Source organism: Choloepus didactylus (assembly GCF_015220235.1).
Source record: "Choloepus didactylus isolate mChoDid1 chromosome 23 unlocalized genomic scaffold, mChoDid1.pri SUPER_23_unloc10, whole genome shotgun sequence".
NCBI classification, from domain to species: domain Eukaryota; kingdom Metazoa; phylum Chordata; class Mammalia; order Pilosa; family Megalonychidae; genus Choloepus; species Choloepus didactylus.
This window is the reverse complement of record NW_023637591.1, coordinates 47538-70388: the sequence shown is the minus strand read 5'-3', so window position 1 is coordinate 70388 and position 22851 is coordinate 47538. Positions and strand designations below refer to the sequence as shown.

Here is a 22851-nt window from a genome sequence, read left to right as displayed (position 1 = left end):
ACATTATAGTGGTTAAAATGGGAAATCTTACATTGTATATGTTACCACAATGTTACCACAATAAAAACAAAGATAAAATAAATGGTAAAAAAAACGAAGAAACAAAACAAACAAAAAAACATTACACGGTCTGGGGCAGAAGGTTGTGCGGAGTGGAGAGGCGGGTGGGGTTATAAAAACGACTTAGGCTTTCTAAATGCATTAAGCCCCTCAAGAGACAACGAAGGGCCCACGGGCTGCTCAGAAAAGCCATCTCTGCATTGTTCCCCGGGTGGCTCCCCGCTCCCGCAGCCACCTCCACTGTGCGCTGCCGCCACCGCGGACCGAGCAGTTTTATCGCCAGAGACCCGAACACTCGCTTTCTTTCTATTCCGTTAGATCAGATCACCAGGGTGCCCCAGCATGTCAGACACAGCCGTGGATACCAGCTCCCATATCACCACCAAGGACTTAAAGAGAAGGAAGTTGTGGAGGAGGCAGAGAACGGAAGAGATGCACCTGCTAATGGAAACGCTAACAAAGAAAATGGGGAACAGGAGGCTGACAATGAGGTAGATGAAGAAGAGGAAGAAGGTGGGGAGGAAGAAGGTGGAGATGAAGATGAGGAGGCGGAGGCCGCTACGGGCAAGCGGGCAGCTGAAGATGAGGAGGAGGAGGATGTGGACACTGAGAAGCAATAGACCCATGAAGTTGACTAGACAGCAAACAAGGAAACATTAAACTTAAAAAATAAAAATAGGCCGCTGTGACCTATTCCCCCCCCCCCACTTCCAGTCTCGGGATCTACACGTGCTCCCCTCCGAGGGGAGAGGCCGCCCCCACCCACCGCGGGCAGCGCCCCCCGCAGGTGACACGCGCTCTCCACCCCCCAGCCAGGACCACAGCGCGGATTTGCAACAGGGGAGGAAAAAAGAACCAAAACTTCCAAGGCACAGCTTTTTTTTCTTAAAAGTACTTTAAAAAGGAAAATGTGTTTGTATTTTTTACTTCCATTTTATATTTTTGTACATATTGTTAGGAGTCAGCCATTTTTAATCATCTCTGATGAGTGTTCTGTTCTACTTCTGACCTTATTCAAGTTTGACTATGTCTATTATCCTTTAAAAGGAAAAAAAAAAAACCTTCTAAAAACAAGCAAAAACAACAAAAATCAATCTTATTCTGAGTATTCCAGTAACATTTTTGTGTATGTATAAGCAGTTGGTTTGTATGAGATGGCTAAAAAGACCAAAGATAAAGGTTTCCTTTTTTCCCTTTTACATTTTTATCTATAAAGTTGATGTTTATTTATTTGTAGCCTGTTTGATGTATGAATCAATGTTGCCCAACAATAAACCCGAATTTTATTTTGCTGAGTTGTTCTAACAGAGAGAGAGCAGGGGAGGGGGAGGGAGAGGGAGGGAGAGGGAGGGAGAGAGAGAGAGGGAGAGAGAGAGAGAGGGAGAGAGAGAGAGAGAGAGAGAGAGAGAGAGACAGAGGGAGAGAGAGAGAGAGAGAGAGAGAGAGAGAGAGAGAGAGAGAGAGAGAGAGAGACACCACAAGGGGGTCCGACGGGGAGGAGGGCGCTGAGGGCCTGGTGGGGCCCCTTCCCCAGGAGCACAGGTGGGGACCGCGGGGGGAGGGGAAGCCGCGGGAGAGGGAGGGGAGGGGCGGGAGGCCAGGCCCTCAGGGCAGCAGAGGGAGGGGAATGAGGGGACAGGAGGAAAGGCGAAAGGGACCCACCGGGGATCACCAGACAGTCCCTTCGGAATACCATGGCGCGGACAGACCCCTCAGGCCACAAAGGACCGGGAGCACCATCAAGACCCGCGGGGCTTCAATCACTGAATCTCTCCCGCCTCCTCGAAGGGAACGCTTGGGCCCATTCTAGGTGCCGCACACCCCAAGCCGAAGTCCTTAGCGGTCGCGTCCATGTCAGTCCTAGAGCTGCGGGAGACGGACCAGGCCCAGGAGAAGCCCGCGACAAGGAAGCCACCTCAGCCTCAGGCACCGCCGTCGCCTCCACACAAGAGCCCGCTGCGACCTCTGATTGGCTGCCAGGTCCTGGCGCGAGGTCAGGCGCGGGTCGGGCGCATGTGCGCGCTCCGGCGCCCCTAGCGGCGACCTGGTGCTGCTGCAGTCTGGCTTCAGGGAGTGCAGTTAGCTGAGAAGACCTGATGTCCCTACAAGGGCCTGGGTTGCCGAGGTTCAGTCCCTCGGGGAATACATTTCCCTTCCTAGCATCCAGCTCTCATAATCCTCAGGTGTGTCACCTTTACCATAAAAGCAGTAGCGTGTGCTCCATGGGTATGGACCTTGAAAGTGCAACTGGGCCTTGATGCCCTCTTCCTTGCAGTTGCAGCTAGGGGCTATCCAATCTAGCCCCCTGCCTGGTTTTGCACAACTTGCAGCTATTTAAGAATGATGCATAAATTGTAAGTGATTGCGGGAGGAGGTTAAAAGCATGTTATTTTGTTGACGTGAAATTTACATGAAATTCACATTTGTGTCCATAGAAAACGATTTTATTGGAAGACAGACAAGTCCATTCCCTCGGGTATTATCTCTGGCTGCTTTCCTGCAACAACATCAGAGTTGATTAATTGCAACAGAGACTGCTCTTTACTGCCCTCAAAGCCTAAAATATTTACTACCTGGCTCTTCATAGGGAACGTTTGCAGGTCGTTGGTTTACTTGAACTTTTTCTTCTTTAATTTATTGACCAATCCTCCCAAAAGTTTACGTTAACAAACCTGTGAAAGAACCTGCTTTTTATTTTAATATGTAAAGCTATTTTCTTCTCTATTTCATTTATATTTTCCCCATTCTTTATAATTTCTTCCTTCTTGACCCGTGGGCTTGCTCAGTTGCTACTCTTTGCAACTTTTAAGAAAGAAGCCTGGATCACTGTTTGTAACCGCCCCCACCCCCATGTGTTTAATGCTATAGATTTCCCTTTAAGTACTGATTAAGCTTTGGCTCACGATTTTGAGTGTAATATGTCCATTATCATTCAATTACATTTATTCCATAATTCCTCTAGTGATTCTCTTTTATTGGAAGTGTTATGTGGTAATATTTTATTTATTTTCCAAAATACGTGGGATTTTTTTAAACTATTACTTTATCAATTTCTAATTTTGTGGTATTATGGTCAGATCACACAATCTAAATATGATTGATACTTTGCACCTGAAGATTCCCCTCCCCCACTCCCAGCTTCTCGGCACGCCCACCCCCCCTCAGGCCCTGCACCCCGCGAAATGCGGAGAACAAGCTGGGCAGAGGGCCGGCGCGACTCTCCAGAAAGAAAGCGGGAGCCCCGCGATCCCAGGGCGCACTCCTCGCCCGCACGGGCCCGGAACACGACCACCCCGCCCTGCTCCCAGCCCTGCGGGCCCCGCCAGGACTCCTGCTGCAGCCGGCGCGCGGCGGCGCTCGGAGACAGGGGTGTCCAGCGGCCCACATCCGCCACCCAGTCGCAGAGACTGTCTTGGCCGCCACCCGGAAGAAGAGCGGGGCGACTCTGGGCAGCGGATCCCCAGCCCCAGCGCAGAGGCGGCCGGACCTGACGGCCCCTGTACCCAGGCCGGCCCCCGCCAGGATGCCCTAGCCCTGAGCCCTGAGCCCGGCTGGCGCGCTAAGTCCGGAGGCGCGCAGCTCCGGGAAGTAGAGGGTGCGCCGGCTCCGCCAGCGGGCAGCCTGTCCCGGCGCGGGCGAGCCGAACTCCGGGTAGCGGCCGCGGGCACCAGGCGGCGAGGGATGCTCGGCGGGTCCCGCTGCAAGCAGTGACGGTATCCCGGCCACCCGCCCACACTCTCGCCCCGCTTCGCCGCTCCACGCCGCCCCGGCGCCTTCCCACTCCTGCCGACCGCAGACGGCTTCGAGGAACGCGGGTGCCGGGCTGGGTGCCACGGAGCGCGCGCGGCGGAGTCACTGGCACGGCCAAGAAAACTCAGAAGACCCCCGCACGGTGTGTGCGCGCCCCGCAGACTCCGGAGCCGGCCCCTCGTTACATCGGACTCCCAAAACGTCGGCGCGGGGGGCGGCAACTTACCCGGAGCGAGCCGGAGAGCGAGAGCAGCAGGAAGAGCGCGCAGGAGCCCGCGGTCATTTTCCCCGCCGCGCCGTGCCCAGGCGCCCGCTTGCTGCCTGCCCGGGGTCCGGGGCCCACACCAACGCGCCTGCCCGGGGCCTACAGTCTGACTGCGTCCGCCGCGCTCGCCGCCCGGGCTCCCCGGAGCCAGGCCAAGTGGGGACGGCCGCGCGCTCCCTCTAGCCCGTGTGTCCGCCGGCCTCGCAGCAGCCCGCGCCTCAGTTCCTGGGGATCCCAGCGGCAGGTGAAGCTCCGGGGCCGCCCCGCGCCCTCCTGTGATCGCTCCTCCTGACAGGGGCCTTAAAGGAACCGCGCCCCGCTCCCCGCGCAGCCCCCTCCGCCTCCTTGTCCCGCCAGAATCAGCGCGGTGCCAGGCGAGCCCGGCTGGGGCCAAGGAGGCCGAGGACACTCTGCTTCCTGGGGCCAAACGGGGAGCTGGAGTACCCGGGAGAAGTGAGGGCCCTGCCCCCAAACCCAAGCACCCCTTTGGATGGGGAGCCCCTGCTGTCTTAGTCCCACTTCCTGGGTTGCCCAGTGGTGGGAGCAGGCCCTTTCTTTAGTTTAGGAAGTGTGTCTTCTTACCACATCCCTGGTACCTGGCCTGCCTCGGAGCTTCAAGCCCACTAAAGGTTGGTCCTGCTCCTGATGTGCCCCTAAGGTTTGGAGGGGTGGTACTGCCTGTCTATGCGTCCATGCACTCGCTTAGGGCGGATAAGGAGAAGACACTCCAGAGGGAAGGGCTGTCTGCTGACCAGCAGCCCCCAGGAGCCAAGAGGCAGCTCCCCTTGCTTGGCGTGAGTGATTTCCAAGCTGGAGGACATTTCATCAAGTGAAAAATACATACAATTGGAAAGTGACCCAGGGTGTGTGCTCCTTTCCTTTTGGCCAAGGCACCAAGCCCAAGGCGCGCCCCAGGGGAAGCCCCACAAGGAAGCCTCCTCAGGCCTGGGTCGCTGCAGTCCCCTCCGCGCACCCGCTGGGACCTCTCAATGGCTGCCAGTTCCCTTCCTGAGGCCAGGCACTGGTCAGGCCCATGTGCGCGCTCTGGCGCCCCTAGCGGTGACCTGGTGCTGCACAGTCTGTTTGCAGGGAGCAGAGAGAGGAGCAAAGACCCGGGGTCCCTGGGAGGGCTTGGGTAGCAGAGGTTCGGTCCCTCCAGGAATATGTTTCTGCTCCTAGAATTCAGCTTTCTTAACCTCAGGTGTGTCACCTTTTCCATAAAAGCAGCAGTGCGTGCTCCATGGTTATGGAGCTTGACAGCGCAACTGGGCCTTGACTCCCCCTCCCCTGAGGTTGCATCTGGGGGCGATTCCAACCGAGCCCGCCAGCCGGTTTTGCACAACTTGCAACTAGCTAAGAATGGCGGTTACAATTTTAAGTGGTTTGCAAGGAGGCTAAACGGAGAATGTTATTTTGGTGATGTGAGATTTACATCAAATCCACATTTGTATCCATAAGTAACTTTTTTGTTGGAACACACCTGTCTTGTTCCCTGCGGTATTGTCTCTGGCTGCTTTCCTGCTACATCACCCGAGTTGATTAATTGCAACAGAGACTGGTCTCACTTGCTCTCAAAGCCTAAAATAGTTACTACCTGGCTCTTTGTAGGAAAAGTTTGCAGGTCGTTTGTTTACTTGTACTTTTTCTTCTTTAATTTATTGACCTGTTCTGCCAGCAGTTTGTTTGTCTGAATAATCCTGTGAAGAACCAGCTTTGTATTTTGGCAATCTTCTGTAAAGTTATTTTCTTCTTTATTTCATTTGTATTTTCCCCATTATTTATAATTTTTTCATTCTTGACCCTGTGGGTTTGCTCTGTTGCTACTCTCTGCAGCTTTTTAGAAAGAAGTCTAGCTCATTGTTTATAACCTCCTCCCATATGTTTGATGCTACATATTTGGCTTTAACTACTCATTTAGCTTTGTCTCACAACTTTTGACTGTAAATGTTCATTCTCATTCAATTCCATGTATTCCCTAATTTGCCTAGTGATTCTCTTTTATCACAAGGGTTATGGGTAATATTTTATTATTTTCCAAAAATGTGGGAGTTGTAAAAAAGCATTTCCTTTATCAATTTCTAAATTTGTGGTATTATGGGCAGATTCAATCCTAACAACTTTTAACATTTTGCTTTCTCAAGGTCAGTCCCTAAAAATATCTTTTCATTCCCAACAGTTGCAAAGAATTTGTTCTTTCATCTTGAAAAAAACATGAAGTGCAAAAAAATGGTTATTATGTTATAAATTGCATAAGAAATGTTTAGACAATATAAAAATTAAAAATTTTTCTTTTGGTTACTGATCTGCATAATATTACTGTCACAGCCCGAGGGGGCTTTGCCAGTCAAAAGACCAAAGAAAACACCCAGCATTTGCTGAAACATGAACTTTATTTGGGGCTTACTCAGAGGGAGGCAGAATTCAAAGGGCTTTTCTCTCACCAGGCAGGTACTGCTTTTGCAGGGAAATGGGCTGCCAATTCAGAGAAGAGCAAGCCATTTTCTAAGGGTTTAAGACAAAGACATTCCTAAGGGTGGGGGGAGCATAAACGTGGGAACGGTTCCCTCCTGTGACCTGAGGGGTGGTGCAGGAAGGACTAGAATAACATTTGAACATTTTGCTCTTTTGTGAGAACAGGAGACTCTCACCTCCTGCCTGCCTCCCCTTTCACATTTTAAAGTTACATTTTAAGGTCAGTTTACCCTTTGGTTTCTTTACTAGCTTACAAAGACAATAGGTTGAACATTAGCTGCCCAGGTCACGCAGACTGCTGTGCACCAAGATCTACAGGCCTGTTTTGCTCAGGCCACATGCTGCCACAATTACACAACAATATGGAAGCAAGTTATTTTTTAAATGTTATATGTCACAGAAACAGCCAAATTCCCTTGTTGGTTACATTGTTTTACTCTGATGCTTCTCTGAAAGTGCTTGCTGTTAGCTACAAGTCAGAGCTTCATCTTCAACAATAAAGACTTTTTAAAAGAAGTGAGGCAAGTATATAAATTATGGTCTACCCATTATCTAATATAACCCTATAAAAATGTAAAGAAAAAAATTAGACCTCCATTTTAATTGAAGTGCTTGCATATTTAAACCAGGCTCCTAGTACTGTGCCTGCATGCTCTCTCCCCATCGGAGTTATAGGTGAGACCCGTTTCTGTGGTCCCTAGAATTAGAAAGTTGTCAACCACATCACATGGACATGCTCCTTCTGCTTTCTTCTGGATTCTGACCATTTCTTTGTCTGTTCTGGGTTACAAAAGCCCGCACAACTCTTCTCACTCTGAAGTGGCCTTGGAAAGATTTAATTTTCTTCCAGTTCCTTGTTGATGCATCTTCAATAAATGTACCTTCTCACTAAAGCAGAGACTTTTTTCTCTGTTTGATGTGGGATCAGGTGGGCCTGACTATTTAGAACCAGGTTTTCTAATGGATCAAGATCACACCATCTAAATATGATCAATACTTTGCACTTGAAGATTTCTGTTCATAGTAAAAATTAAGACATCATAGATTTAAAGATATGTGCAATGTGTAAAATTAATATACGTGAAATGGCATTCTTAGGCCTAACAATAACTGCAGTATTTGTTATTTCACTATTAAATAAACTCTACTCTTTATTTGGATTTCACTGGATTTTCCATTAATGTCCTTTGTCTATTCTGGAATTCCACTCAGGACACCACAACACATTTAGTCATAACATCTCTTAGCTTACTCTGGTTTGTGACAGTTTCTCAGACTCTCCTTGTTTTTCAGGACCTTGGCAATTTTAAGGAGTAACTAATGGTCAGGTGTTTTGTAGACTGTCCCTCAATTTGGGTTTATCTGCTGTTTTTCTCACCATCACACCTGGGTTATGGGTTTTTAGGAATACCACACAAGTAATGAGCCCTTCTCATCACTTCACAGCAGGGATACCTTCTTTCAACCTGACTTATCACTGGGGAGTTAGTCTTGACAACTGGCTGAGGATTATGTGACAAGTTTCTCCACTGTAAAGTTATTTTCCCCTTTTCATACACTGTTCATGAAGCAAGTTACTAAGTCCAAATTGCACTCAGGTAATGGAGGGGGTTGGAACTGGGGAGGAAGGGAGTAAAATTCCACCTCATTGGGGGAGTGTATCTACATAAGTTATTTGGGATTCCTTAGTAAGGAAGTTCAAAGTTAAATTCCAAATTCAATACATCAATCACACTAGCCACAGAGCAAGAGATCAAGTCACGTGTGTTTAGTATCTATTATACTGGACAGTGCAAATACAGAACATTTCCATTATCTCAGAAATTTTTCTGGAGAGCAGTGATTTGATTTTTCAGTCTTTCTTTTTTTCAAACATACGCATTTAAAGACATAAATTTCCAAAAAAATGCTTTCACTCATTCCCATAAATATTTTTATTTCCATAATTTGGACCTGTGGATTATTTAGCACCAGGTGCAGGACTAGAATGGGGAAAACAAGGAGCCTCAAGCACAAAATGGAGGAGCCGCTGCTTCTCAGGTCTGTGAAAGTGCAGGGAGAAATGGCACTTTGCACCTTATGCCCCTTGCTTGCCTCACCCTATGCCCAGCTCTGTTTAAAAATATATTGCTAAATATTTCAAAACTATTGTTTGCTTTTTTTTAAATTAAATGTTATTGATTTCTAGTTCAATTCCACTACTGTCATGGGTACCTGCAAAAAGTCCTACAGCTAGTATCATAATTAATGGTGAATTATCAAACATAATTTGAAGAACATGAAGCAAATGCCTGCTACAGCCACTTCAAGTCAACAAAGCATCTGCAATAGCCGAGAAAATTTAAGACCAAAGCTGCAGCACTTAAGCTCGCAGATGCACAGACTTTTTGTGGAACCCAGGGAAGAAGTGTTCCTGTTCAAATACTGTAATCTCTAGTGAACAGGAAATCTGTCAAGGTTGAGTGTTGTTAAATATGGCCAGCAACAAAAGGTAAGGCATTTGTGAGTGGGAAATGTTTCTGGGCACTGATCTGGGCCCAGCCATTCTAGGGCCAGTGATGCAGAGGACATGGCAGAGGCTGGGCCCAGGGGGTCGGTGGTATAAAAGTGAAGCATGCAGTGAGGATGTGAACGACTGTGCATGAGCAGTGTGGGAAGGAGAAAGGAAACTCACTGGCATGGAGAGGGCTGGGTGAGCCATGGGGTTCACAGGGGCTGGAGAGGCCTTTCCAAGCAGGGGTCCTGGGGTCTGGGATGCTGGGAATCACCTGTCCATGGACCAGTTATGCAGGCCATATGGGGAAGCATCTTGTGTGTAGACAGACTCAGACTGAAATGTCTCATCCAGCTGTGCTGGGGGAGGATGGTGGGACATAGTCCTGCAGTGACATGAGCAAGTCACCTTCTTTCAGCAGCTCTGTTTCACTTGGGGTCCTCAGGCAGAGCAGAAAAGATGACCGTGTCTGAATTATGCAAAGGGGACCTCATCTGAAGATTGTCTGGGTCTTGCAAAACTGAGGGAGGCTTGCGTCAGCCCTGGGAATTGTCTGGAATTGTGGCTTGGAGGGAGAATCCATGAGGTGACCCTGCTCTCTTGGAGGAGGCAGCTAGGGCTCCAGTCCCTGAGAGTCCCAAGTGGTGAGACAACCACAGGCCCGCTCCTGGCTGATGCAGGGGAGGGGAGACTGGCCTTGGGGGCTTCCAGGTGAGGTGACCACTGGAATCATCCTCCCACCACAGTTCAACTTCAGTAGGGGGAGGACACCAGAGCTTCCCAATTTGGAATTGGGGTGGGTGGTAGGGCCATGCCAGACCCCTTTGCCCTGGTTGTCCCTTTTATAGGAGAAGAATATTATCCAAAGCCTTCACAATTTTTCATCCATAATATCAGCATCCAAAGTTATGAAGCATACTTTAAAAAAAAAAAGACCAAATGACATGCTATTTGAATCAAAATATTTAAAAAATCATAGGGCTGTACAACACAAGCAGTAAACCCTAATGTAAAAAATGGCCTCTAGTTGATAGCATAATTATAATGATACTGTTTCATCAGTTATAGCAAAGGTACCACACTAATGCAAAGTGTGGATAATAGGGAAAACAGTGCTGGAGTAGCGTATGGTAACTTTGTATTTCCTGCATGATTTCTCTGTAATCTTTTAAGTTCTCCAGTAAAAATATATACATATAGCTTCATTGTGAGTGGACCCAGAATGAAGTGGGAAAAACAAATTTGACTGGGTGGAAGTTGTGGGAGGCAGGTGCCTGCTCTTGGATAGTTGCCAAATGTGCCATCGTGCAAGGAGGTGGGAGCAGCCTGGGGCTGTGTGTGCTGAGACACCATCAGGGCAGGAGGGTCAGACTCATGAGGCCTTTTCCACAACCAGAGCCTGTGGTTCTGTGGCTTGAAGACCATGATTTTCTCTTTGATGTAAAAATTAGATCATGTGACTTGTTTCCAATTTTCCTTGTGCTCACAGTAAAAATTATGTAGCTTTAAATCTGAATAATGGCTAAGGAGACCCCAGAGAGGGAGGGCTGAAATGGAAGCCCAGGCAGGCAGTGTTGGGGGCAGGGGGAAGCCATGGAGCCAGCAAAGAACTGGAGCAGTGAAGGAGGAGTCAAGGAAGGAGGGGACACTGAGGACCAGCAGACAACACTGTCCAGCAGGAGGAGGACTACCATAGGTCCTTGCCACCAAGGCTGAGGCAGCCAGCACGGCAGGCAGGGCCATGAGCCAGTCCAGACTGATCTCTCCTCAGTGCAGCTCTCATGAGCTCAGTCCAGCTGCATTTTCCATTTCTGCCTCAAAGGCCTCCAGGGGCTCCCTTGGTTCTAGCTCACTGCCACACCTGTGTCCTGGGCCACATCCATCCAGCCGGTGGCCATGAGACACCATGCAGGGTGTGTGGGCCACCCTGTCTCCTTCCTCCTCCTTTACCCTTCAAATGCAGGCTGAAAAATTCAGTTTATACAAAAACAACCAGCTACAACAGGGCTCTTCACCCAGGAGCTATGGCTTCCCCTTGGAGGAGAGATTTGACTCTGGAAACAGACTTAACACTTAGATCACACTTTCCCTGTGGCCAGCCAGGTACTAAAAGCTTTACAGTCATTCATTCAATCACCATCACACCAAAAGAAATTTTATTATTTTATTATTACTATCCCATTTCACAAGTGAAGAAATAGGGAAAGTCAGTTGCCCAAGGACACACAGTTGAGAAGGGGGGGTCCTGGGATTTGGATCCTGTCTGCCTTGATCAGAGTCCACAGGCTTCATACTTCTCACTGCGGTCACAACAAAGAGATTGTTCTAATACAGTTTAATCCTCCCCCGTGGGTCTTCTCTCCATTCTACCCAGGAAGGATAAATCCAAGCCACTAGCTCAGGCTGGAATGCAACTTCCAATGGAAGAACCAGACTTGGGCTTGGCCATGAAGGTTGAGGGTGCTGATATTGGACAAGGTGGGCTAGGAAATATTGATGGTCTATGGCTCAGTTTTGAGGCCCCAGGAGTACCCAGAACTGTTCAGAGCACAGTCCACCCTCTGACCCACTCTGCTCAGGGGATGGCATTCCCATGGCCAGAAGACCTTGTCTGGGAACTGACTTCAACCCACTGTCCTTGCACTGTGTTCTCTGGGGAGCCCTTTTCTTCCTTGGAGTTCTCTCCTTTAGAGAATGTAAAGGATGGAGAGGTCATGAAAAGCAGATGGACCTGGTGGCAAGAGTTCTCCAAAACCAACAAGCTTGTAAATAAGTTATTTTTAGACTGTGAGAAGCACTTAAACACAAAAAGACAAATTCTATAGCAACCATGAGTGTTACAGATAATCTGTTGAAGGAAGTCTCTGAGCGAAAAGAAACATTTAGCATGCAAGAGCAAGAAAACAAATGGTTGCTGCAAATTTGTCTTCTGAGCTTGGTGACCCAGGAAGGACAGGATTTAAAGAACATCCTGGAGATCCAGCTCTCCCTGAGCACATTAGTAGATGACACGGGGAGTTGGGAACAAGTTCCTGAGGAATCCCTGGCCCTGAGGATGATGATACTGAGTAAGGGAGTCCTTGGCTGAGCTTCACCTTGTCCAGCATGATCATCCCAAGGGCCTGGGTTTCCTCAGGAACTTGTTCACAGCTCCCTTTGTTATAATGTTCACAGGGAGAACTGACTCTCTGGCATGACCTTTAAATCCTGTCCTTCCTGGGTCACCAAGCTGAGAAGTCAAAGTTGCAGCAACCTGAAGTGTTCCTGCTCATGCCCTCTGAGTGATTCTGTTAACTCAGAGACTTTCTTCAACAGATTGTCAGTAACACTCATGGTTGCTTTAGAATTTGTCTTTTTGTGTTCAAGTGCTTCCTCACAGTCTAAAAAGGGCTGATGTACAAACTTGCTGGTTCTGTAAAATTCTTGCAACTCCAGGTCCATCTGCTTTTCATGACCTCACCATCCTTTACACTCTTTAAACAAGAGAACTCCAAGGAAGAAAAGGGATCCCCAGAAGATACCACACAAGGACAATAGGTTGAAGTGAGTCCCCTCCAAACAAGGTCTTCTGGCCATGGGAATGCCATCCCCTGAGTAGAGTGATTCAGAAGGAGAACTGTGACCTGGACAGTTCTGGGTACCACTGGGGCATCAAAATCTGGCCCTAAACCATCAATATTTCCCAGTCCACCTTGTCCTGTGTTCCTTGGCAGGCAGGTGTCCCTGGCACCCTGAGTATCAATTTGCCCATGGATCAGCAGCATCAGGAAGATGGAGGATTGTGATGAGGGTACTGCAGGTGAGTGGAGGTCCATGGGGCATCAATTGCAGAGCTGCATCTGCCAGGGGATCTCTGAGGGCTCAAAGATGGACTCTTATGACAGGGGTTCCACACTCAGGAGGGGGTCCAAGGGGCATCAAATGGGGATCCATGGCTGCTGGAGGATCTGTTGGGGCTCAGAGATAGATGGCTGGGACAGGAATTTCACACATAAGAGGGGGTACAAGGGGCATCAAAGTCAGGTCCTTGGCTGATAGTGGATTAGCGGGGGTGAGAAGACAGAAACCTGGATTAAGGGGTCCAGAGGCAGGAGATCATCCATTGGGTTTGAAATGCAGGTCCGCCACAGCAAGTTGATCAGTGGGGGCTTGAATATGGACTGTTTGAACAAGGGGTCCTCAGTCATGATGGGGACTGAGGGGTGCCAAGTGCAAGTCTGTGGCTGCCAGTGGATCAGGGGAGGCTCAAAGGTGGACAGTTGTCACAGGAATTGGGCTGGAGAGAAGTCATCCAAGAGGCATGGAATGTAGGTCCATAACTGCTGTTGGATCAGTGGGGGCTTGCAGGTTGATAGTTGAGACAGGGGTTCCATGGGCAGGAGAGGTTCCAGGGACCATCAAGGGTGGGTCCATGGTTGCTGGTGGATCAATGACTGTTGGGGCAGGGGTTCTGCAGGTGGGAAGTGGTCCAAGGGTCTCTGAATGTAGGTCCATGACTGCCAGTTAATCAGCAGGGGCTGGAAGGTGGACAGTCGGGACAAGTGTTCTGCACATGGGATGTCTTCCAAGGGGCATCAAGTGTGGGTCCACAACTGCTGGTGGATGAGTGGGAGCTCTAAGATGGATGGTGGAGACAGGAGGTCTGCAGCTGGGAGTTGGTCCAAGTTTCATTGTGTTAAGGTGTGCAGCTGCCAGTGAATAAGTGGGGTCACAAAAATGGACAGTTGGTTCATAGGGTCCACAGGCAGGAAGTGGTCCAAGGTTTGCTGAGTGTGGGACCATGGCTGCTGATGGGTCAGTGGGAGTTTGAAGGAGGACAGTTCTGACAGGAGCTGTGCACACTGAATGTCATCAATGACACAGTGAGTGTGGGCCCATGACTCCTGATGGATCAGCAAGGGCTTGAAGGTAGATGGTTGGGAAAACAGTTCTGCAGGTGGAAGGTGGTCCAATGGTCACCAAGTGCAGGTCTTCAGCTGCTGGTGGATCAATGTGGGCTCAAAAGTGGACAGTTTTGATTTGTGCACACCAGAGGTCATCCAAGGAGCAGTGAGTGTGTGTCCACAACTGCTGGTGGATCAGTAGGGGCTTGAAAGTAGATGACTGAGACAGGGGTTCTACAGGCAGGAGATGGTCCAAGGGTTGCCGAGTTCAGGTCCATTGCTGCTGCTGGATCAGTGGGAGCTTGAATGTGGACAGTTGGGATAGGGGTTCTGCAGGCAGTATGTGGTCCAAATGTCTCTGAATGTGGGCCCACAGCTGCTTCTGGATTGGCAGGGGCTGGAACGTGGACAGTTCTGACAGGACTTGTGCACACCAGAGCTCATTCAAGAGGCATTGACATGAGTCCACAACTTATGATTGATCAGCGGGGGCTTGAAGGTGGATGGTTGGGACAGGAGTTCCACAGGTGGGAGGTGTTCCAAGGGTTTCAGAGTGTGTTTCTGCAGCTGCCAGTGGATCAGTGAGGTCTCAAAACTGGACAGTTTTAACAGGAGTTTTGCAAACTGGAGGTCATCCAAGGAGCAGTATGTGTTGTTCCTTGACTGCTGGTAGATCAGCATGGGCTTGAAGGAGGACGGTTGGGACAGGGGTTTGGCAGGTGGGAGGTGGTACAATGGTTGCAGTTTGTGGGTCCATGGCTGCAGGTGGATCAGCAAAGGCTTGAAGGTGGATAGTTCTGGCAGGACTGGTGCACACTGGAAGTCACCCAAGGGGCATTGAGTATGGATCCATGGTTTCTGCTTGATTAGCAGAGGCTTAAATGTGGATGGCTGGGAAATGGGTTCTGCAGGCAGGAGGTTGTCAAAGGGTCAGTGAATATGTGTCCATGGCTGATGGTGGATCTGTGGGGCTTTGAAGGTGGACAGATCTAACTGAAGTTGTGCACACCAGAGATCATCCAAGATGCAGAGTGTTTTGTTCCATGACTTCTGGAGGATCAGTGGGGGCTTGGAGGAGGATGGCTGTGACACTGGTTCTGCAGGTGTGAGTTGGTCCAACAGTTGCCAAGTGTGGGTCCACAGCTGCCAGTTGATTGGCAGGGGCTTGAATGTGGACAGTTCTGACAGGACTTGTGTGCACTGGAGATCATCCAAGGAGCACTGAGTGTGGGTCCAGACTTCTTGATGATCAGCAGGGGCTTGAATTTGGATGGTTGGGACAAGGATTCCACATGCAGGTGGTGGTCCAAGGGTCCACGGCTGACCATGTATCAGTGGGGTCTCAAAAGAGAACAGTTTTGACAGGAGTTGTGCCAACTGGAGGTTATCCAAGGGGCAGTACATGTTGTTCCATGACTGTTGGTGGATCAGCACAGGCTTGAATGTGGATGGTTGGAACAAGGGCTCTGCAGGTGGGAGGTGGTCAAAGCATCACCATGTGTGGGTCCACAGCTGCCAGTTGACCAGTGGTGGCTCAAAGGTAGGCAGTTCTGACAGGACTTGTGCACACTGGAATTCATCCAAGGGGCATTGAGTGTAGGTCCATGACTTCTGTTTGATCAATGGGGGCTTGAAGGTGTGCATTTGGGGACATGGGTTCTAGAGGGGTGAGGTGTTCCAGTGGTCACTGAGTGTGGGTCCAAGGCTGCTGGTGGATCAGCAGGGGCTCAAAAGTATACAGTTTTGACAGGACCTTGCATACCAGAAGTCCTGCAAGGGGCATTGAGTGTGGGTCTACAACTTCTGGTTGATTGATGGGGACTTGAAGGTGTGCAGTTGGGACACAGGTTCTGCAGGCATGAGGTGGTCCATGGGACACTGAGTGCAGGTCTGAGGGTGCCAGTGGTTTGGTGTCAGCTCAAAGGTGTGAAGCTCTGACAGTACTTGTGCACACCAGAAGTCATCCAAGGGGCATTGAGTGTGGGTCCATGACTTCTGGTTGATCAACAGGGTCTTGAAGTTGTGCAGATGGGACATGGGTTCCACAGGTGGTGAGTGGTCAAAGGGTCACTGATTGTGGGTCTGTGGCTGCTGGTGTATTGGTGTCTAGAAAGTGGACAGTACTGACAGGAGTTGTGCACTCCAGAGGTCATCCAAGGGGCAGCGTGGTTGTTCAACGACTGTTGGTGGATCAGCAGGGGCTTGAAGTTGGACGATTGGGGCAGGCCTTCTGCAGGCACAAGGTGGTACAAGAGTTGCCAAGTGCAGATCTGCAGCTGCTGGTGGATCATCGTGGGCTCAAAGCTGGGTGGTTGGGACAGGGGTTGTGCAGTTGTTTGCTCTACCCAGGGACATCGACTGTGGGTCCATGGCTGTTGGTGGATGAGCGGGGACTCAAAGGTGGATGGTTGGAACAGGGTTTCCGCAGGCAGGAGGGGGTACATGGGGCATTGAGTGTAGGTCTGTATATTCCCTGGTCCATAACAGGGAACAAAGGGGGATGCCATCCAGGGGGATGCCCCTGTTTGGGTGGGGTTCATGGTATGGGGTGTGTGTGTGAGGGAGGACCCCTCAACTGATCTGAGCAGGTCAGCCAGAAGCAGCAGGGGCAGCAGCAGCAGTGCCATCTTGGCTCACTCAGCCTTTCTGCTCAGCCTCAGGCCCTGGCAACTGCTGTGTATCCAGGCCCCGCCCCCAAACCCACCCACCAATCAGCTGACAGAACTCAGCTTGCTTCTTGTGACATCACCACCTTCTCTCCCTGTGAGGTCACCTTCCCCTCCCCCCATGATGTCTGCGTCCTCCATCCCCCCAGCCACCTGCTTGTGCCCTGCTGACCCCCTGCCCAGGGGACCTTCCCCACCACCATCCTCCCTCCGTGCAGCCCCCGCCTCCCTCAGTCTGCCCGGATGTGGCCATTGGGTTGGGGGTGGTGACCAGCCCTCGGGCCTTACCTGAAGTAACTCTGGGCAGCCTGGGTAGCTGCCACCACCACATCTCCTCAGGGACCCGGAGGGCTCTGGGATGGGGCAGGGAGGGGGACTCCCAGTACCATGGTGCGGTTTAGCCCAGAGTCCTGCCCCTGCCCAAAGCCGTGACCAACTCACTGCAGGTGGGTCTGGGGTCTCCATGGGAACATGCACACCCCTCACCTGCCAGTGCTGCCCCCACTCCCTTTGCTGGTGGAGCTTCAGGCTCTGACACTGGGTCTGTGGACTGAGAACTTCAGAGCAGGGGTGAACCCAGTACAGGGGAGGGGAGACCCCAGTGCAGAGGTGGGTGCTGGGGAGGCTCCCACACCAGGAGGGGCCTTGCGCTCAGGAAATGCATGTCTGGGCCAGTCACACTCACGCCTCCTGGGCTGGGCTGGGAGCACTCCGGGGGTGTGAAAGCAGCTCCTGCCTCAGTGCCTTCCCCCTAACAGCAGGAATTCATTGGAGGCCACAGGCCCAGTATCAGGGGACAGTGTCTCCCTGGCTCCCTGACCCCCTGGGGCGATCATGTGATGAACTTTTAGCAGAGGGGCTCTGCAGGGTTTCCACAGAAGATCTGACAGGGAGCAGCAACCCCATCACTGTCATTCCAGGGAAAGCTCTGCTGGGCTCTGCCCCGATGAGCCGCTGGGCTCCCAGGAAGGGGCTCTTCACCCCCTCACACCTGCCAAGGTCCCTCCTCCTCAGGCACTGTGACATTTTTCACACCCCCTGGCCAGTCGTGCTGTCATTCATGTCTGTCATTTCCTCCCTGTCCCCAGCACTAGGACACACCCCCCCACCTCCCATGGCTTCCTCCTCTGTGTCCTCATCACACCCGGGGTGATGCCTGTGTGTGCTCATCAGATTCCTGCCTGCCCTTCCCCAGGAGGGTCACAGGGTCACCCTGGCTTTATCTGGTGCCTCTGTGCCCCACTCCTGAGCATGGCACCAGCACAGGGAGGTGCTCAAGCATGTCCATGTCCCCCACCTTATATGACTCTGCCCCTGGGTGGTCAAGACATCCCAAGTCAGCAGATGCAGCCTCAATAAAGCCTGGGGTCAGACCACCCAGAACAGTTTCTCCCCATCCATCTTCTCACTGTCCTCCCTCAGGCAGGTGACTCCCACAACCCTCTATTTTCAACTGTGCGTGTGTTGATGCTGGGAAGCAGCCCATGCTGTGGGTACAAGCTGTGGGGTGTGCATGCAAGGCCCTGGACTCAGGGCTGACACAGCCACCTGCTCACCCATCCCAGCCCCACAGGAAATGCATTAGGCCCTGCGGAGTCCTCTGCCAGGTGCTTGCTAGCTTGAGGACCTTCTTGTGCTGCTCAATCTTGGAGGTGTCTGATGGGGGAGGTGACAGTCAGTCCTCCAGCCTGTCCATTCCCAAGCAAGGGTCCAGGAGATGCACAGGGACAGTGCAGCCATCCTGTCTGCTTCCCAGAGGCACCCCTCCCCTCCCCACCTGAAGAGTCAGGCTGGAGGTCCTGTGGGGCTGGACTGGATGGGGGCAGACCCTGCTGTGTGGGGGTGATGAGGGGGAGGGTGCTGAGCTCTGGGGGGACAGAGATGCCTGAGGGGTGGGACGAGGGATTCCGAGTGGCCCAGCCTGTGGGAATCAGGGAGGAGACACAGGCCAGGGGCAGCCCAGGGTTCCCAGCTGCCTTTCTGGGAGCCCAGGCCCCAAGGCTGACAATAGGTGGAGACTCGGTATTGCAGAGCTACAGAGAGCAGGTCACCTTGCACCTTTGCACAGGGGCCTGTGTGGAGAAGGACCCCTACATATGCACATGGCATCAGGGACCACCCCTCCCTCTCTTCTGTGCCTGTGCACCAGCTTCCAGGGCAGTTCCTGCCAAACCTTGAGTGTTGGAATGCACCAATTCAGAAAGGGGGGGAAGGTGTGACTTCGGTTTCCCTCCACACAGGTGGATTTGGCTGGAAGCAGGGGGATGAGAAACATGCAGAAGAGGACCTGACATCTGTCATCCCATCAACAGTCCTCAGCGATTCTCCCATGAACAGCAAGTGGGAATGTGGGCCCCAGGCCTGGCCTTCCCCACAAGGTGATGATGGTGGAGCACACCAGGATGGCAGGTGAGTCTGAGGGGACCATGGCTACCTGGGCGGCTGAGGAGGGTGCACCCTCTGCCCTCGCAGGCAGGTGAGGCTGCACAGACAACAGTGGACAGGAGGGCTGGGGCTTTGGGATGACAGGGTGGGTGAGGGTGTAGAATGAGACCAAGCTAGGAGCCCACATACCTGTGGGGTACATGAGCAGAGGCTGGGGATCAGCTCAGAGCCCATATCTCCCCAATGTAGATGGGTGGAGGTGTGGAGCCCAGCTTGGGTCCCATATTAATATGGGATAGACAGGTGGGGGCTCTGAGCCCATATTCCCACAGTTTAAATGGGTGGGTGTGTGGGTCAAGGTGAGGAGCCCCAATACCCGTGGGGTAGATGGGTGGAAGCTGGGGCCCAGTTCAGAACCATATACCTGTGGGAAAGACAGGTGAAGGCTGAGGCCAAACTTGGAGCCAGTATACACATGGAAAAGACAGGTGGAGTCTGGGTTCCTGCTCATAGCCCATACACCTGGGATGCAGCTGGGAACCATATCCCCACAGGGCAGACAGGTGTAGCCTGGAGTCCAGCTTAGAACCCATATTCCTGTGATGTGGACTGGTGGAACCATGGGGCACAGCTTGGAGCACATACACATGTGTGGTAGGTGGGTGGATGCTGGGATCTGGCTGGGAGCCCATATCACCACAGCTTAGACAGTTGTAGTCTGTGGTCTAGCTAAGAGCCCACATACCTATTGTGTATATAGTTTGAGGCTAGAGCCTGGCTTAGAGCCCAGATAACTGTGGTGTAGACAGGTGGAGATGTGAGGCCCAGGTTGGAGTCCATACACCTGTGGGGTAGATGGCTGGGGGCCAGGGCCCACCTCAGAGCCCATATTCCTACAGTGTAGATGTGTGCAGGCTGGGGCCCAACTTAGAAACCATAACCAAACAGAGTAGACATGTGGAGGCTGAGACCCAGCTTGGACCCCACATATCTTCGCAGTAAACAGGTGGAGGATAGGGCCTGGCTTGAAACTCATATCCTCACAGTGTAGACAGGTGCAGGCTGAAGCCCAGATTGGAGCCTGTGTACCTCTGTGGCAGACAGGTGGAGGCTGGGACACGGCTCAGAACCCATATTCCCACAAGTTAGACAGGTGGAGGCTGGAGCCCATCTCAGAGCCCATATATCTGAGGTTGACAGGTGGAGGCTGGGGCCTGTCTTGGAGCCCATATTCCCACAATGTAGATGGGTGGAATCTGGGGCCTAGCTTGGAGCCCATATCCCCATAGTGTAAACAGGTGGGGGTGTAGACCTGGCTTGTTGCCCATATAACTATGGTGTAGACAGGTGGATGCTGTGGCCCAGCTTTGAACCCAAATGTCTCCGGGTAGCCAGTTGGATGCTAGGGCTTGGCTTGGAGCCCATATCCACACAATATAGACATTTGGAGGCATGGGGCCCCGCTTGGAGCCCATATACCTGTGGGTATATGGGAGGAGGCTGGGATCTTTGGAGTCCATATAGCTGTGGTGAAGACAGGTGGAGGTGTGGGGCCCAACTTGTAGCACATACAACTGTGGTGTAGGTGAGTGGAAACTGGGGCCTGGCTAGGAGCCCATATCCACACATTTTACACGGGTGGAGGCTGGGCCCAGATTGGAGACCATATATCTGTGGGATTGGGAGATGGAGGTTAGAGCCCAGCTCCAAACCCATATAACTGGGGTGTAGAGGTCAAAGCTAGAGCCTGACTTGGAGCCCAAATAACTGTAGTATAGACAGGTGGAGATGTGGGGCCCAGCTTGGAGGCCATGTAGCTGTGGGGTAGACGGCTGGAGGCTGGGGCCCAGCTCAGTGCCCATATCCACACAGTGTAGACGCCTGGAGTCTAGGGCCCAGATTGGAACCCATATAACTGTGGGGTAAGTGGCTGGGGCTCAGTTCAGTGCTCATATCCACACAGTATAGACAGGTAGAGGCATGGGGCCTGGCTCAGAGCACATATCTACACAGTGTAGACAGGTGGAGGTGTTGGGCCCAGCTTGGACCTCATATACATGTGGGGTAAATGGGTGGAGGCCGGGTCCCAGCTCGAGCCCAAATTCTCACAATGCAGATGGATGGAGGTGAGGGCATGATGCAGAGCCCATATCCCCACAGTGTAGACAGGTGGAGGCCAGGGCCTGGCTTGGAGCCCACATCCCTAAATTGTAGATGGGTAGAGGTGTGGGATCACATTTGGATTCAATATACCTGTGGTATAGACAGGTGGAGGCTGGGGCCTGGCTTGGAGCCCATACACCTGTGTGGTAGACAGGTGGATACTAAGGCCCTGTTCAAAGCCCACATACCTGTGGGATAGAGAGGTGGACATTGGGCAGAGCTTGCTTCCAATATACCTGTTGAGTACACAGGTAGAGGCTGGGATCCAGCTTGGAGCCCATATACCTGTGGGGTAGACAGTTGGCAGCTAAGGCCCAGCTCAGAGCCAATATTCCCACCCTGTACATGGGTGGAAGCTGGGGCACAGCTTGGAGCCCCATCCCCACAATGTAGATTTCAGGACATGGGGCCTGGCTTGTTGCCCATATAACTGTGGTATAGATAGGTGGAGGCTGAGGCCTGGTTCGAACATGAAATAACTCTGCTGTAGACACGTGGATGCATGGGGCCCAGCCCAGATCCCATAAACCTGTGTGGTAGATTGGTGGAGGCTGGGGTCCGACTTGGAGCTCATATCCATACAGTGTAGATGGATGTAGGCTTGAGCCTATTTTGAAGCCCATATACCTACAGTGTATGCAGGTGGACACTGGCTCAGCTTTGAACCCATGTACCTGTGGGCTAGAGAGGTGAAGGCTTGGCCCTGGCTTGGTGTCCAAATCCACACAATGTAGACAAGGGGAGCATGGGACAGCACTTAGAGCTCATATAATGGCTGGATGTTGAGGTCTAGCATAGAGCCCAAATCCCTACAGTGTAGATGGGTGGAGGTGTGGGGCCCAGCTTGGAAACCATACACATGTGGAATATACAGGTGGAGGCTGGGACCAGGCTCAAGCCCATATACCCACAGTATACATGGGTGGAGGCTATGGCCCAACTTGTAGCCAGTATACCTCTGGGGTAGATGGGTAGATGCTGGGTCCAGATCAGAACCCATATTCCCAAAGAGTAGTCAGGTGGAAGCATGGGGCCCAGATTGGTGCCCGTATACCACTGGGGTAGACAAGTGGAGGCTGGGGCCCAGCTTAGAGCCCATATTCCCACAGTGTAGACATGTAGAGGCGTGGGGCACAACTTGATGCTCATATAACTGGGGTGAAGACAGGTGGAGGTTACATACTGGCTCAGAGCCCATATACACAGTGTAGATACATGGAGACTTGGACCCAGCTTTGAGCCATTATCCCACAGTTTAGACATGTGGAAACTAGGCCTAGCTCTGAGCCCATATACGTGTGGTGTAGACAGTTGGAGCCTATGGCTCAACTTGGAGCCCATATCCCTCTGGGGCAGACAGGTGAAGCCAGTGGCCCAACTCAGAGCCCGTATACCTTTGGTATAGACAGGTGGAAGCAAGGGTCCAGCTTGAATGCCATATACCTGTGGGGTAGAAACGAGGAGGCTTGGGCGCAGCTCAGAGCTCATAGTCCAACAATTTAGATGGGTGGAGGTGGCTGGGGCCCAGCTTGGAGCCCATACACCTGTGGGGTAGACAGGTGGATGCTGTGGCCTGTCTCGGAGCCCATATTTCCCCAATGAAAACAGAAAGAAGTTGGTGCCCAGCTTGGTTCCCACATACCTGTGGTGTAGACAGATGGATGCTGGAACCATGCTCAGGGCCCATTTCCCTGCAATCAAAACAGGTGGATG

At 51.7% G+C, this 22851-nt stretch overlaps 1 pseudogene; it reads left to right on the top strand.

The window, feature by feature from the left end:
* Positions 1 to 402: 402 nt before the first annotated feature.
* On the top strand, positions 403 to 680 carry LOC119524956 (annotated as a pseudogene).
* The last annotated feature ends 22171 nt before the right edge of the window (positions 681 to 22851 follow it).